Source organism: Falco peregrinus, chromosome Z, assembly GCF_023634155.1.
Source record: "Falco peregrinus isolate bFalPer1 chromosome Z, bFalPer1.pri, whole genome shotgun sequence".
Lineage (NCBI taxonomy): Eukaryota > Metazoa > Chordata > Aves > Falconiformes > Falconidae > Falco > Falco peregrinus.
This window is the reverse complement of record NC_073739.1, coordinates 52,504,945-52,522,921: the sequence shown is the minus strand read 5'-3', so window position 1 is coordinate 52,522,921 and position 17,977 is coordinate 52,504,945. Positions and strand designations below refer to the sequence as shown.

General features: G+C 35.6%; 1 long non-coding RNA gene across 1 annotated transcript in view; it reads right to left on the bottom strand.

The window, feature by feature from the left end:
* Nucleotides 1-17,977, bottom strand: part of LOC129782795 (uncharacterized) — a 329,637-nt gene that overhangs the window by 245,471 nt on the left and 66,189 nt on the right. The gene's annotated exons all lie outside the window — the stretch shown is intronic.

The window sequence follows — 17,977 nt, the reverse complement described above, 5'->3', positions numbered from 1 at the left end:
CCTGAAGAAGTTTTACCTGTGAAGCTTCTTGCCTAAAACACCAACTTTGTTTCCCTGTCTCATTCATTCAAAGGCAAGTTTGCATTATAATAAAATTTGACAGACTATTACTTACATTTCAGAAAATTTCACATACGTTTATTGAATTAGCTAGACTACTAAATCAAACACAGCACCAGAAAACTACGCATATTTCAATAGTTTAGAAAGGAGACATCTATGGCCCAAGAATGACCTGTCTGATTAACAGAACCCTTGTGTTTGTGTAAGCTCCTAAGTAAAATTGTAGAACAGGCTTTGAAGCTCTCTCAGTATTCTAAGTCTCTGCTTTGTTTCAATTTAACATATTGTTCCTAAAAAATCAGCCAAGCTGCTTCCATTGCACACAGCAAATAAAGAACATGCAGAAATAGCAAAGATCTGTGGATCTGGAATCCCATCTTATAGTACAGTAAGGTACTTAGCAATTCCACACTCAGTTTTCAGAACACACAAGTCTTGAAAGGTAACTCATTTAGATATTTATTTATTATATAAAAATTGAATAAAATTATTTTTGTATAATATTTACAGGTGGATCTGTTAAAACGGACATTAAATTTCCTTTGCTTGGTGTTATAAATTTACCTGTTACTTATAGAATGTTTTTTTTGTGTGGCCATAGCTAGTAAATGTTAGAGATGCTTGGAAGTTTATTATGTTACTGTATATATTTAAGTTTTTATTGTTTTTAATTCCCAACAAAAACTTTGTGGCAGGCATTAAGTATTCAAGAGTCTTTCATGAACACCAGTAACCCCTCCTGGGTTCTGAACAAGAATGCATGCTAGGTGTTTTGGGATTTTTTTGTTTGGTTGGTTGGTTTTCTCTTATTTCAGTCTTCTCTAACAGACCTATAGCAGCTGTAAGACAGAATCAAAAAGGGTATTTGTACCCAACATCTAAGAAAAGGGATTTCTTAGTTTATATGTATTGAAAGATTAAAGAAAAACACATCCACAAACTGATACAAACTGAAACTCAAATAAATATTCAGGCATAAATAATGCTGTGTTTTAATGACTTACAACAAACAAAAAAACATCTAAGAAATTATTTTTTATTTTGATTTCAATGTCTTAAACTCCAGTACTGAATTAAAAAAAAATAAAAATTCAGAATTGGATTATTCATGTATAGCATTCTCATTTAATTTAAAGAATTTCAAACCTTTAAACAGTTTCAGGATTTGTTCTGTAGAGATGAACAAAACCAAAACATTAATTTTTTTTAATCAGTAACTTTGTGAGAAATTATGTTCCATCAGAAGAAATCTGACTGAGATCACCTACTTAAAGAAATTTCAGTTAAGGAGTAAGATATAATAAAACTCGCATTTCAGAAATCATGTACAAGGCAAAAATGAGATTATGCCATATTCTGAAAAACTAACTAACAAAAAACCAGCTTACTATAAAACCAGAAGGGCTGGTAAATTGCTGATATGTAAAATGGATCCAATCTTTAAGGAAGCCTCAAGTAATTAGCCATTAAAATGTCACTGATCTCCAATGGAATTTGGGTGCTTCTGTAAAAATCCTATCCCAGACTCTCTGCTCATTAAGCATCTATTTCAACCCATCTTCTTCAATATAAAATACATTTGGCTATCCTCATATTTTCCATAAAACTATTCTGCCTAAGTGTTCAAAACCATTGCAAATCTCATCCGTTTGCCTGCTAGAAAAGAGTATGACTGAAGATCATTGCTCTAGTTATGAAATTTCACTGAACCAGGGTGATAGCACTGTCTCCAAATTTTAAGAGTCTCACCAGTAAGGCAGTAAAGCCCACCATGCAAGTCTGTTTACCTAAGTGGCAAGAACATACATATTGGGGTTTTTCTCCAGGTACTATATAAAAATTTCCCTAATGATCAAAATGGCAATATTGCAGCAAAGCGCTCCATTTCCAAAATCCGTATGTATTCTCTGCTAAACTGAGACCATATGGCTTTTCATAGATCATCATTATCAGTGGATACCAGAAGTCACAGATATTACAGACCAACAAAAGGTACTATGTGAACTCACCATTTCACTCAGTAGTAAAAATACATTTGACATTTAGCTTTCACGTTAAGTGCGCCTATTATTTCTGTGTTAGTACACTCAGAATTAGGGTCCTGTAACCATATAAAGTGTTTCACAAAACAGATAAACGAGGTGCCTGTGCTGAAGCATTTTTAAAAGGAAGAAGAGTGAAATAAATATGATGACAATTAAAATAAAAGCTGATACTCATAAGCAAATACATTTTGCAAAACATGTTGTGTCTGAATTACACTAGAGACATTTAGTGATTTTCTCTCTTCTAAGAATGAAAGGACATTTTTCAGAAGACTTTAACCTTGAGCATGATTTGAATCAAGGTTATTTTCTCTTTCCCCTCACTCCTGCAAGCTTCTTACCATCAGAAAACTGTCTACCACTGTACCACTTTTTGGCTGTTCAGATAGTTGCAGTATGCAGAAGCTCTCTCTATATGTATATAACAGCATGGTTATTTCAAGAAATCCCATTGTATCAGTTGTTAAAACACTAATTATTGATTAGTCTAGTATTTGTGCTACAAGATCAGTTGCTTAAAAGCAGAAGCACGATTATTAGTATGAAAAAGAATTTGGTTTACATATCTATCAACTATTTGCCATACTCTCTCTGTTTTTTATGGCTCCCTAAATACTTTTCCAGACTTTCATATACTCTTCCTGCTTTAGAACTACAAATACAAATATTCAAATGTATAATTAGACAGCACTGAGACAGCAAAACTCTGTGTAAGAGCATAAGTAAGGTATTGAGAGTAGTTATATGAACCAGAGCACAGGAAAGGAGCCCTCCATTTTACCTCCTTTATGTTGCTTTTAGGACAAAACTCATAGCAAAGCAGGGCAATTATTACTTTTCCCAAATTGGCAATTGAATTATATTGATTGATGTTCTTGCAGCTGAAGAATTACACGGAGATTCATGGATCATCAGTTCAATTCTTGTTTATATAACATTTTACCTTGATAGGAAAATTAAACCTATCTGTAAAAAAATTCCTCCTATGGATGCTCTTTGCAATATTTCGGTTGTTACTTCTTCAGGCACTGACAGTTACTGAATTGGAACCGCTCTTCTTTCCACTCACATAAAATAATAATGAAAACAGTAATTTTGTTGAGCTTTGTTGTAGTTTGTAGACTTATAAGCTTAAAATAAGAATGGTTGGTTAAAACACCCTAATATCCACTGCTACTCTGTTTCATATATTGGAGTATGCGCTGGCCAGTATAGAATCAAACCCCATCACTAAATATCAGCTGTGCTATAAATAAATCAGCCATTCTCAGACACCTTATGTACAGGTTATAAAAAAGCATAGACATTCTTCCCACAACATTGCCAATATTCAGAGGAAATATAAATCAGTCATGTGAAGATTACAGATGGTTCAGAATAAGCTTAGTTTATTTGCACAATACACTCTTCTTTTCTGTTGGCCCCACGAAACCCCTGAGCTCCAGTTATTGTTATCTTCAGAGAATTCTGCCAGAGTTCAAGATCTTTCAAAGAATTTTCCCTTCCTTCCTTACATGAACAAGCGTTGTCTGGTTTGTTTCTTTTTTTTTTTTTTTTTTTTTTTTTTTTTTGCTTTCATCCCTCTCTAGTCTGCAAACTGCTCACCTTTAGGTTACACTCAAAGCCCTCCATCATCAAGTTAAAAAAGAGGAAACATCAAGCTTTTTCATACTCCTTGTCTCTTCAGTCAAGGAATGGCAGAATCACAGCTTCTTCCTTACCCACTTCTTCCAAATGGGCAAGAGAACCAGGGACACAGTTACACTTTAGTCATGGCTTTTACAGGGCAGCTGGGGAGTCCGGAGAGGGAAAGTGGCTAATCTGTCCCTGCTTTTATTGGAGCATCAAAGGAGAGTATTCCCCATGATTCCTTTCACTTTCAGTAATGAGCAAAAGTGAAAGGGAAGAGCTTTACCCATTTCTCAGGCAACTTCTCTGCTTATACTTTGTGAATTGCAAATGTCGTATAAACTTTTTTACAACAGTGACTACCAGAACGAATTCCAAAGTGCAACTGATACTGAAACAGTTAATTCCTCTTTGCACATGTATGGGTTCTTATGGGGTCCTATTTGGTTTTGTGTTCCTTAAGTCTTACCTCAGTTTTTAACTAAACCTATGATATGGAGCATTTACTAGGCTTTAGTAAATATGAATCTCAAAAGGGTTTAACTTTGTGTCAGTGATGTAGAGTAGTACAACACCATGGTACTTTCAGATTTCAGAATCTAGTTAATATATCCATAATGTCACTTCCTCTGCTGGGAAAATTATCTTTTTAAGAGTAGTCAGCTGTTTTAAAATCATATCATCAATGAAGAAGTGCTACCAGGAAAATTTGATTGGTTTAATAGGATTTATTTGCAGTAGATGAAGACAACTTTTGGAGCCAGAAAGCCCTACATAGATCACCAATGATTTCAGAGTGCAAGCATACAGGGATGCCATCAGCAATAGAGGAAACACTTTTCTTACACTAGTATATCTAATTTCAAGCACTGACAAGACTATTTTCTTCCCAAACCGGATGAGTGCATGAGAAGGAAAGGGCAGAATATATACAAGCCTGTAACACTATCTGTCTAGGGTCTGCAGCTACTGTATTTTTCTTTCACAAGAAGCCCATAGATTTCCTAAGCTGTCTACAGTAATAGCTGTCTTATACTTTAAAGATGCAATGGATGTCTCAAACTTCGGATGACACACCATTTACAAAAATTGCTCTTAGTGATATTATACAACTGCTCTGGAAACCTAGAGGTATTTGTCTGGAAAAACCAATCAATTTCTGATGATTTCTGACACTCTAATATGTACAAGTTGGAAAATAAAAAAAATAATAAAAAAAAAAGGAAAAGGAATAAATAAATCAGGTGAAAAGTGATGGTTTCAAAGTTCCGTTTAAGCAAGAAAACCATGACTATATACTCCCAGATAAAGTGTTTCAACTTCAAAGGAGGGCTAGAATGTTAAAGTTGCTTGTTTAGCTAATAAAAGAATACCATCCAGTTTGAATAGTTATCATTTGCTCAGAACAATGTTCTAATGAAAATACAAGCTTCTCAGGAACTCAGAAAATTTTGAAAAATCTTTACATTCTCAGCTTCCTTCTTAATTTGAAGCCCACACAGTGCTAGGCAGGAAAGGGTAGACTTGCCAAAAGCATTTTTCATGGTAGTGAATTAAATCAACACTTCTGCAACCAGTTTATGAATTAAATACACTCACATGTAAAGAAGGTTCAAGTAAGTTTCAATCCTTTATACGATCTTCATTTTCATAATGGGATCTTTGAAAAAGTTCATTGAAAATAGTTGATTTTGTTTCATCTGCAATGAATGGAACTTTGTGTTGCCATTCCCAAGACAAGTAATAAAACATTTTGTCCTTTTGAAATATAAAGATATTTCATAATTCTGTCCCCTTTAAGCTTATGTTTCTCATTAAAAAAAATAGTAAACACATAATTGGATTTCTGAAAAGGAAAATAAATAATAGTTGTAAAAGCATGAATTCTCAGGAGTGATAGTATTATCCCTGTGGAAACAAAATAGTAACTTCAAACTAACAGTGGAAACTTTCTCTGTTCTATGAACCATAGTGACAACATAATAAATCAGTCAATTAGCCACTATTATAGTCGTAATGCGGTGTACAATATTCAAGTTCTAAAATATCTCGCAACAAATCTTAGCTTCTCAATCTAATTTTCCTACTTGCAATAAAAATTGAGTTAACAAATATTTTTTACCCAAATGAAAATATTTGTGTTGAAGAAAGCTGTTTAAAAAAAATAAAAATAAAAATGTGAAGCAGGAAAATGTAATGGGCGGTATTACACGATTTTTACATTCTCAACAATTTATGGGAAGACATTTATATTTATGGTTGTACTGGTTTTGGCTGGGATTGAGTTAGATTTCCTCATAGTAGCTTGTATGGGGCTGTTTTGAATTTGTGCTGAAAGTGGTGATGATAACACACTAATGTTTTAGCTACTGCTGAGCAGTATTTATACAGCCTCATGGTCTTTTCTTTTCCTCACACTGCACTACCAATAAGTAGGTTGCAGGTGCAAAAAAAGCTGGCTTTTGTTTCACAGTTGGCACGGATGACTGCAGCTGACCAAAGGGATTTCCCATACCATATGATGTCATGCTTGCAATAAAACTGAGGAGGAGTTGGGGACGGGTGGGGCGTCCATGGCTGGGGGACTGTCTGGGCATATGTCAGTTGGTAGTGAGCAATTATTTTCATGTGCATCACTTTTTTTTTTGTTTTATTTTCTTCTTTTTTGTTTTGGGCTTTGGGTTTTTCTTTCCCCTCTTCTCCTTGCAATTTTAATTTAACTATTATTATTTCTTTGTGTTTATTAAACTGTTGTTATCTCACTCCAAGAGTTTGTTTCTCATTTTTACCTTTCCAATTCTGCCCTCATCCCACTGGGTGGCAGGGAGCAAGTGAGCACTTGTGTGGTGATTAGCTGCTGGACAGGCGTAAACCACAACAATGACCAAGTTTAAAAGTGAGAAGCAGGAATTTTCATACCTAAAAACATAAAAGAACAACAATGTTTTCTAGGATTTGAAAAAGCAATATACAAGACCTAACCACATATTTTCCAATCTACTGAGCAGAAAGCTTTCCAGGTTCCAGGTAACAATAAATATAAGCACCCAATACATTCTGAAAGTTTATCAATAGGAGTAATAAAAAAGCAAATCAGTAATAACATTCCTATGTTTGTTCCAAGGGTTAAATAAATAAATAAATAAACAAACAAATAAATAAATAAATAAATACATACATACATACATACATACATACATAAATACATACATAAATACATACATAAATAAATACATAAATACATACATACATACATACATACATACATAAATAAATAAATAAATAAATGTGGTACCTAGGGATAAAAAAGTAGTAGTTTTGCCAGACCACTCAGAACGAGAGATATGACCTATTGAAAGTCTCACAGAATTCAAAGTACAATGTGCAGGCCAAAATGCCTGCAGAGGTTTTGAATGGATGCTTTTGACTCTTTAAATACATTTTGTAACTCTTATTATTTGTACATTCAATATAAGACTGAGAAAGAAGCATTTAGTTTAGCTTCAAGAGAGCCTTAGCATTTTTACGCTATTTTAAAGAAACAGCTTTCAACCAGGACTGCATGAAAAGTATTTTTTGTTATTAAAAAACATCCTTGTATGTTCTATAATGAACGAGTAGAGTAAGTGGGAGGGACAGATAATAACTTCAATTGATAATGTCATATGGATGCCCAAGAGAAGAGAAATTTCAATAAATTATTGTGGGACATTTAATAGTAATTTACTTCTTAAATTTTCAAAGTTCAGCACCAATAAGAACCTATTAACAGGACTGAGCTCCCTCTATGACTAAAAATGTTCCTATGAAAGATTCTCAATTTAATAGCTGCTTAAAATAATTGCCATTAAGACACTAACCAAAATCTACACTAAATGTTTAATTAACTACAGAAGCAGTCAATTAAAAAGATGAAATTAAAGAGTTACCCTCTCCCATAACTGTGATCTGTTTTTATAAGCTACATGATGTAGTTAATGATTTTAATCTGCTCTTGCTCTAGCCATGACATTTATAAAGTATACTTGAGATCCCATGCAATGCATATTAATTAGAAGTATTAGCAGTTATTGTTTGATATCTTAGTTATCCATTTTAATCTAAAAATATAACTTGTTTATTTTCCATGGTTTATTATTTATTGTACAGAAACAAGTTTTGCTAAGCAGAAGCACAATTTATTTTTAATTCTGTTTGTTCCACCTTATTCTCTGACCTCAGAAACAATGTAAAAATGAGCAACAAACAACCCTGAATTTCTTTTCAGAATACACTGTTGTAGCAAGAGAAAAAACAATAACAACAATAACAATTTCCTGAAAAGTGTCTTTTTAGTTAAAATAGCTGAACTTCTTAAAACATAATTCATGTATGGGTCTGCCTTTTAGCCAGAAGCAAAAGAAAAAAAGAAATAGTTTAGCCATGATCAGTTATTGTATTTCAGATACAAAGATGGCAATGAAATCTAGAAAAACTGAGTTCATTTTTTCATAATCATAATTCAACTCACAATTTAATCATAAACAATATAATTGCATTGGGAGAGGCAAGTCTAATCTAAATCTGTGAGAAGGACTGTTGTTCAGAGGTTTATTGTTGGGAAAAGACTGGGAGTACATATCACTAATGTTCAGCAATGTGCTCTAAATCCCCTATTAAACACTGGAGCTGAAATTTTTAAGTCCTTAAATGTTTTAATTATCTTTCAGTACTTTAAATCTTTAAGGATCAAGTACTACTCTTGATCTTTAATTCATTAATCCTTAATGGACTAGCTCTGCCATGTCTCCCAGTTTCTTTCATATGCTCAACTTCAGTAAGGGTGGCAAAAATCCCAGGAGCCAAACTTTCAGCAACCACAAAGTAACAACAAGGCGATTTCCTATCACGAGAGTCTCAGCATCTCTATTCACTTCCCCGTAAAGCATAATCTAGGAGCAGTCCATGAAGCTCTTAGGTAAAAAAGGATTCTTCTATACTTTCCCCAAAAGCCAAGCATTTGCTGAAATTAGGATTTTTTTGGATGGAACACTGCTCATATTAGTCAGAGGTCAAAGGAAATATAACAAATACAAATATAAATAATATAAACAGGTCTTAGATGCTGGATTGATGAAGACACTACAAATGCCAAAAATAAATTGCAGGCATTTGCAGTAGAAAGTTCTGAATAGTGACTCATTAATGGTTTTCAACTGCAGTTTTGAGGGGATATGATAATATAAACTGTTCTCTTTGCTCACAAAGAATGACAACAAATTACCCAAATATATGATTTTATTTTACTTATTTTTTTATACACAATCCCTGAGTAGTGAAACACAGGGAGTTCTATCTTGCTGACAAAATCTTCAACAGCATAGTTGATTGAGAGACTTTCTAAGTGAAAAACAAGCTATTTGGGATATAAACTGGATTTAGGTTCACCACCAGAGAATTAAAGTTCTTGTATCCCATTATAAGAATCCCTGAACAGTTCTGCCTTGCTTTGGGAATATAAAAAGCATTGTTTTTTGCAGGCGACAACAGAGGGGCTCCTCACACAGTGTAAGGAAAATAACAGTGGCTCACAGTGCAGTATCAGTGCTTTCATGTATTTTCAGTTTCCGTATGAATATTCTATGTGTAAATTATAATAATGCTCTAGTGTTGATGCTATTTCTATGGCTATGAATCAAGTACTAACTTAGTAGAGCAAAAGACTTATATGAAATAAAAGATTGTGAGCACATGTACTACATGTGCTTTAATGTCTTTTTGAACATACAGTTGGATTTTATGATCTCAAAGGTCTTTTCCAACTAAATGATTCTATGACTCTATCCATGATTCTATGAATAATTAAGTCAGTCTTCCATTAATTTAATTACACTTTTACACCTTCATGATTAGAAAGCTAGTTTAATGACTTCTTCCATACTTTGAGCTGTGAAGTGTGTTCATATTAAGATTCTGTAATGAGAAATAAAACATAAACCTGAACACCTTTCAGGCAGAATCAAGGAAGAGTTGCCATGTTTAACCTGTAAAGACAAAACAAAACAAAAAGCCACACAGCAAACAACTGTAGTTGTGCATAAATCATTCTTAGCATACCAGTAATGTAATAGTCATTAAACTGTACAATTGCACAATGAAAAAGATATCAAAGAAATATTGTATAAATCAGCCTACAAGGAGTTATATTTAAAATAATAAATGAAGTTATTTCTTCTGTATATGCTAATAATACTGTTAATATCAGTGACTTCCTGATGTGTGTGAAGAAGATGAATTTTTAATTATTATCAGAAATCCAGTTTACCATTGGGTATAAAATGAACACTTTTGAAGTGCAGTTACTATAATGAAACAGCATGGCAGATAACCCTCTAGAAAACAACATTTTGATGACATAAATGACAGCTGCAAATGTATTCTCAACAGACTGAAAAAGTGTCCAGTCTCACTAAAAGCAGCAATTGTGAACACCCTATTGAAGTTATGTGCGATAAAATGAGTAAAAGATAAGATAACATCTATAAAGGACGTGGCTCACAAATTTAATAGACTTCTCTGAAAGCCTCAATAAATACATAGATAAGAGTCAGATCCAGTCCATACAGCCATTTTGGGTTTCAAATAATTATTCAACGTGTTCAACTACAAGTCTTAGAGACAGTAAGATGTCACATATGAAAGTTGGAAGACTCTTACAGAAAGGAACAAGACACCTAATACAACAATAAATGATCATTTTTAACTGTTGCCATTGATGACTATGTCGGTGCTGTTCCCTTTTAATAGTTTCACAGATGAGTCACAAAAAGTGGTGAATTGCCCAGTGTTGACCTTTAATGACTGTATTCAAGTATGCAGAGTACTAAATTTGAGGCGTGAGTTGCACAAGAGCCATATGCAGCTGCCTTATAAAAAAAGGCCAAGAAAATAAACTCAACATACATACATACATACATATAAAATCACAGACATAGGGAAAAAAATCAATAATTCTACAAACATTGAACTAAATACTGCAACCCAGAAATTTTCTGTGAATTCTCTGCTGATTAGTCATCAAGAACACAGATCGAACCGTAACAATTAGTATGGAAGGAAGACTGAACAAAACACACAACACAGAGAAGTTACGCTACATACACCCTTCTGAACTAATGCTCAATTCCCATCAAATCCTACTGAAAGTGCAACTGGTCTCAAAAAGGTACAGAAAATGGTGACAAAGACACACATTGAAGATGGCTTCTGTACAAAGAACAAGTAAGTAGGACATGATTTGAAAAGTAAAACCACCTAGCAGGGGGGATATTCTGCAGATTACAAGTTACATGTGACATTGAAAATTAAGAGGGAAAATGTTCTCTGTGTAGAAAAAGGCTTAATATAAAGTGACCCATTAGGTGAGGTAACTGAGCTGCAGACAGTGAAAAGGTCAGTGGATATTCTCAGAAAGTGCCAATAAAAGCCTGGGGTTTCCCCCATGGTCTTTCCCGGAAAATAATACTGGATACTGTCCTCACTGATTTTACTGGAAGTCAGGTACCAGCCTAATCCTACCAAAACCTCACAGACCTCAGCGGAAAGGGAGCAGGACACTAAGGGAAAACAAAACAGGATAAATTAAATCATTATGGGAACTATTAATGAAATGAAGGGAGGAAGTGTAAGACAGTAAGGAAACAAGGGCTTGGGTCTGAGGGCTTTTATCTGGTTGACCAGATATGGAGCACAAATGTTGTTCTTTTTATAGGTCCAGGAAACAAGCACCTTTCAGGATACTTCTGATTTCCAAGAATACAATTACTAGAACAAAACAACAAAATCACCTTCCTTTAGTTTTTTTTTAGTGAAGCAATTTTGTCTTGTCTGCAATATTCTACAGAATTTGAATTCACATCTGTTTCATGTATTTATTGCCACTGAGGGTGAATGGCTACTTCAGGGACAGAACTAGTCAACCAAGAAGTATGCACTATCTTCCAAGACAATGAGCAGGACCTTAGGTGAAAAAACAGTAATGGTTCAAAAAATAGGAAAGCTGGAAACTTGAAACTCCTAGACCTATTTTAAAAGAGCAGAACTCCCAGTAAAGTTACAAAGTATTATTTCACTTTCAAAAGAGGAAAATGAAAAAAATCTTGTTACGTAACTGCGCTATTTTTTTCTGAAAACACTCCAGAAACAATGTTGATATTACCCAATACAACAGTCTTTCCCAACTGAGGAAACGCAATTAGCTAATCTCATCACTGACATTTGTCTTCATTTATTTCACCACACTTATATTTATCTTCTTCCTTTCTGTTTAGTTTTTAATATTTAGAAGAACTTAAAAATGTGCTACATATTAATATTATCTGAGTGAATATATACAGGATACTTCTCAGGTAACTAGTTGGGTAGCTCTACCTGTGCTATATGGCAGGTCTGTACCTCTGAGTCAAGTGCTCTTATCTTCCATGGGATAGAGCTTTTCACCAGCTCTGTTACATCCTGGCAAATGCCTTTGGATTCAACAACTCTGCATTTTATGATGAAAAGAAGCCTACCTGACTAAAAAATATTTCTAGGTTCTACTTGGAAAGAACACAAGCCCGACTGGAATGACCATCTACTGTGCAGTCAAAGAAAAAACTAATAATTTTGTTTTCAGAATAGCGTTTAACAAGCATGCAGAAAATACAGCAGGGTGTGCATTCTTTGAATAAAAAAAAGGGAAACATACCAAACAACTGCTTATTAAGCTAGTACTGCCAATTCCATGAATGAATTAAGGCAGGATCTTACAGAAAAAAACAGCATGTAATTAGACAATTAAATGATGACATAGTGCAGAGAAACAAGAACACCAAATCAAAATATTGCACGGAGTCCTTTGTTTGTTTGTTTCTGTTTTGTTTTGGATTGTGTGTGGGGGTTAATTTTCTGAATTGTGAGCTTAATCTTTCAATTCTGACAGTATTGTCTAAAGATAGACTTACTTGTTCTTTTTAGAATACTATAATCATTGCACCGTTTTCTATTAACCAGCATTTACAAATCAGCTCAATTACACTAGAGGAAAATACAGAGAAAAACACATTTACCATAAGTAGCTTCAGTAACTATGAATGTCTTGCATTAATGGCAGCCCTAACCATCAACCCACTGAATCTGTGGGTGAGACTGAAAACAATTATGTACTGCCATGCTGAATGCTGAGATCATATGAGAGATATAAACTAGTCTCAGAGCTATGACAGACCTAGGGGAGATCCATGTCTTTCTGGTGTGGCAGCACATTCTTAGGTTATCCACTGGAACCTAATTTATGTTTAAACAATAGAATCCATCTCTGCCTGTACAAAGCTAAACCCATGTATCCATCTTCTGGTTTAAACCAACAATCAGGAACTCACTATGTTGGTCAGTATACACCATAGGCACCCACTATTTAAATCTGTTGATGTGCTGTCTTTCTTTATTGCATTTTTTATATGCTCCTTCATACAATTGCACTCTTTATATGCTCCTTCATACTTCTGTGTGGTTCTTTACATTACAGTTTGGCCTCTCAAATGTACTATACGTAGCAAGCACTGTTCTGTAAAGCGACAAGACTTACTGTTTGCTGAATAGCACAACATTCTCATAAAACCTGATAAAGTCACCACAGGCAAATAAAAGCAAACCAGGTGTCAAGTGGAAATAGACTGCATTTATTTTCTATTTTGAAAATTTCATTTTCAGCTAAAGGCCTTGCCTACTGTTCATTTTCTACAAACCATATACACAGTGATTGGAATTGCCCTCTCTGGTTACTTGCTTTTCTTGGATTAATAGCTAACAGCTCAACATCTCTAAGTAGCACCAAACATTTAAGGAAAGGACTGGCAGCATATCCATCTGGTTTTACATTTGGATCTACCACTAACTTAAAATTCCTAAATAAGATTAAATAATCTATAAACTGCTGCCTCTAGGGAGAAGAAATAAAATCAAAACAAAATCATGAGAACAATAATACTTCTAAAATTTACTTTGAGACCTATGAATCAAAATTGTCATTAATATCTGTGCAAAATGTTATTAATATTCAAGATAATCTATTTCTGTACTTTTCAAAATAATGGCTCTCTTGGTATTTACTTGAGATATTACCATTATAGATATTTGGTCAACTCCAAGCTCAGCATAAACTGAGTCTATAAAAGTGGGAAAAGTTTTCCATGAAAAGCCATAATTCTGGGTTCATATCCTTTCAAGAAACCTGACTCACATCCGTGTCATGAAAGCATTTTGAAACTTTTGTAATGTGATTTCCTGGAAAAGAAGACAGGCTCTTCAGAAAACATCCAGATGACCCTCACTATTTAGCCTTAAGAAATTTTCCAAACTGTCATTTACGTTTTTTAGTGGTATGTGCCACAGCCACTTGGACAACGTCTCTCACATTATTAGTTCAGTGCCCATATTCTTTGAATCAGCACAGCAGACAGTCTTGATCCCCTGCAAGAACATAATCCTCGTCCTCCAGACCTGGCAGGATGTCATCTGCAATATTTGGGCTTAGTTTCATTGCTATGTCATGCATGGCTCTCTGCTCTCTCTTTTACCTATCTATTCTCAATCCCTCAGGAACGCTGAATACCTCTAGTTTGACTGAACTGACAGTATTTCCATAATCCCCTGCAAACCAGCCATGCTTCCACACAGAAAGAGGAAGTGCATGAATGCAGAAAGCAGTGAAGCTTTGAATCTAAGGAAGTGCTCAGGACAGAAACTGGACGCCTTCCCTGTAACTGGTACTGCAGTTTTCCAGGTTAAGCCAAACAGACTGTCAGCTATTGCTTTGAAAGACTGCTAGCTCAGTGTCACTAAATATATCCAGATTATGTAGCTTTCTGGTGGTTGCTACACACTAATGTGTTTAAATATTGGATTACAACCTTGGTGATAAGCAAGCTATAGTATCACAAGGAACTTTTTTGGTTAAGCAAATGCAAGTTAATCTGATTCTATTCTACAGTGTTGTTTCAGCTATACAGATTTCAAGGTTAAAAATTTGGATGTTTCCAATGAGAAATTTATTTTTTATTCCAGGGCAGGTTCACTAAGAGTACTCAAAATAAGAACTTGTAGGGGCCAGCATTATCCTCATCTGATGTCATACACAGTTTAGAGTCATCTGAAGTCAAAATTACTTTTCCTTGATTGTTAATGAGCATGAAATCTTGAGTTTATACAACGAAACCCCCTGCCTCGAAAGGTACAGTACGAACAATCTGCCAGACTTTCCAAGTCAGGCTGTGTTGTTGTGTTGATTTCTGTCATATGAATGATACAGTCAGTTTGACAAAGCAAAATAATAATTTTGGTCCTCAGACAAAGAAATCCCAGTAATCCCTTTCTCTCTTGTTACTTATTCATGAAATTCCTCTGACAGGTAAAAAATGGGAGTTCTTTATATCATGGGAGTTCATTGACTCTACACGCAACCTAAAACAGAACTGGATATTATTAAATGGTTGCTGAGTGTATATCAGTTTTAAAAGTGTAAATGCCCAAGATTTCACTGAAGTATTTTTTTTTTATAATGCATAGTATCTGACAGGGCAATTACTTAGCTCTGTTGGAATCACCCCATTTTCAAATAGTATGTCATTACTAATAAAATATGTTGCAGTGTAACATAGTCTTACAACATCCAACAGAAATGACTGGCTCCACTGTTTATCTTTTCAACACAAAAACAGTGGAAAAAATGTGTACTTTGTAAGGGTTAAAGGTCATAGACATTATATGCTATGAAGTTAATGAATTACTCAGTTTTTCTGTCCAGCCTACATGTGAATATATTATATAGAAGAGGAAGCAGGGGGCGGGGGGAGCAGAATGCTCTAGTGCACACAAACAGCTCATTTAGCCTTTCTCAATTGTCTTCACGCACCTTCCCCTTCAGCTTACATGACTTTTCTAGCTGCAGACAGTTTAGATCACAGACACCTCACGGTCACATGACTTTAAGTTTCCTTATGACAACTGTTGGGTTTAGACACTAAGCCCACTTAGGCATACTCTATTTTAGTCTGAACATTTCTTAACTCGGCATAAATTTGTATACCAGATGCCATCTTATAATTAACACATTGGGATTTGGGAGCTGTAGATTTTTCTGGTTACAAACTTTCCATCAAACCGACATCTGTGATTTATGTTTCCAACTTGCTTTCAATACATTTACATAATCTGTTCGATATAAGGAGAGATCATAAACTCTCCTTGCATATTTAGAAATAGATTCCACAGGGAGAGTTAAAACCAAATCACAGAATGGTTTAAGCTTCTCTTTTACAGTGATAGCTATTTTAAAACACTTAAAATCAAACCTTCACAGAACAAAAATAAACTTGATAATCATGGAATCATTTAAGTTGGAAAAGACCTGTAAAATCATCAAATCCAACCATTAACCCAGGACTGCCAAGTCCACCACTAAACCACGTCCCTAAGTGTCTTTTAAATATCTCTAAGGATGGTGACAACCACTTACCTGGACAGCCTCTGCCAGTGCCTGACATTTTTCCTAGTACCCAATCTAAACTGCCCTTGGCATAACTTGAAGGCCGCTTCCTCTTGTCCTGTCACTAGTTATCTGGGATAAGAGACCTACCCCCACCTGCCTACAATGCACTTTCAGGTAGCTGTAGAGAGCAGTAAGGTCTCCCCTCAGCCTCCTCTTCTCCAGGCTAAACAACCCCAATTCTCTCAGCTGCTTCACGTAAGACTTGTTTTCTAGGGCCTTCACCAGCTTCATTGCCTTTCTCCAGACATGTTCCAGCACCTCTATGTCCCTCTTGAAGTGAGAGGCCCAAAACTGAACACAGTATTCGAGGTGCTGCCTCACCAGTGTGAAGTACATGGGGACGATCCCTTCCCTTATTCTGCTGGCCACACTGTTTCTGATACAAGCCAGGGTGCTGTTGGCCTTTGTGGCCACCTGGGCACACAGTTGGCTCACGTTCAGCTGACAGCCGACCAGAACTCCCAGGCCCTTTCCCACCAGGCAGCTTTCCTGCTACTCTGCCCCAGGCCTGTAGCACTGCGTGGGGTTGTTGTGACCCATGTGCAGGACCCAGCACTTCTTGTTGAATCTCACACAATTGGTCTTGGTCCATCAATCCAGCCTGTCCAGATCCCTCTGCAGTCTTCCTACCCTCAAGCAGATCAACACTCCCCCGCCAAACTTGGTGTTGTCTACAAACTTACTGAATGTGCATTTGATCCCCTTATCCAGAATACTGATAAAGATATTTAGCAGATATACCCCAATACTTAGCCCTGGGGGTATGGGGGTGGGAGGTGAAGTGTTTCCTCCCAAGGGAGAAGGAGGAAAACACTATTCACTTGAGAAATATGGCATATGAAAAAGGAGGTTCAGAAACTGAAATTCATAACCTTTCTCTAAACCCTGAACATTGCTTGTTATTTTCAATTTCCCCATTTTGGTCAGGAGCACTTCACAAAGTGGGCTTAGTTCCAAGAAGACTTGAAAAGCAGAACACGCCTGGCCATGGATCTGCAGGAATGAACTTCATACTGACCTCAGTCTCATGGTTCTTTGCTCCAGCCTGCACAACTGCTGTTGGCATATGGGCAGTTTCAGTGTCTTTTCTCCAGAGGACACACATGGCTCTCTCCCAAAACACCCACCAGGGACATCCAGTAAATCAAACTGATCACACTGAGAAAAAAGCTTGTTTGATGACCTGAATGGTCTCAGGAATTAGGGAAGAGCAGGATTTGCTCAGGAGAGTAACATAGCCTGGGTTCTTTCCCTTGTCTCCTTCCCCTGCTTTCTCTCTTGGCAAATGCAGGAACAGCATCAGAGTTGCTGTCCCTGTGCTCCACGTGGGACTTCTCAAAAAATAAAAATAATAATAATAAAAAAAATATTCTTCCTATGCTCTCTGAATCATTGCTAATTAATAAGCACTCCACTTTCTGCCCTGGACTCAACTGATTAGATCTAAAGAGCCACAACACATTTGTCTGAATACTTTTAAGCATATATTATGATATTAGGGTTCCTTCTATCCGATGAACATTTCCGTTAAGGGCTGAACCTCCACTGACTACTAAATAGGTACCTTCACAACTTAACTCTGGCAATATCTTCCAACTTTTATCTAGATGTCTTAGGAAAGAGTCAAATGTTAGGAGAACATTACTGTATTAAAGGGATTGCAGACTATTAAAAA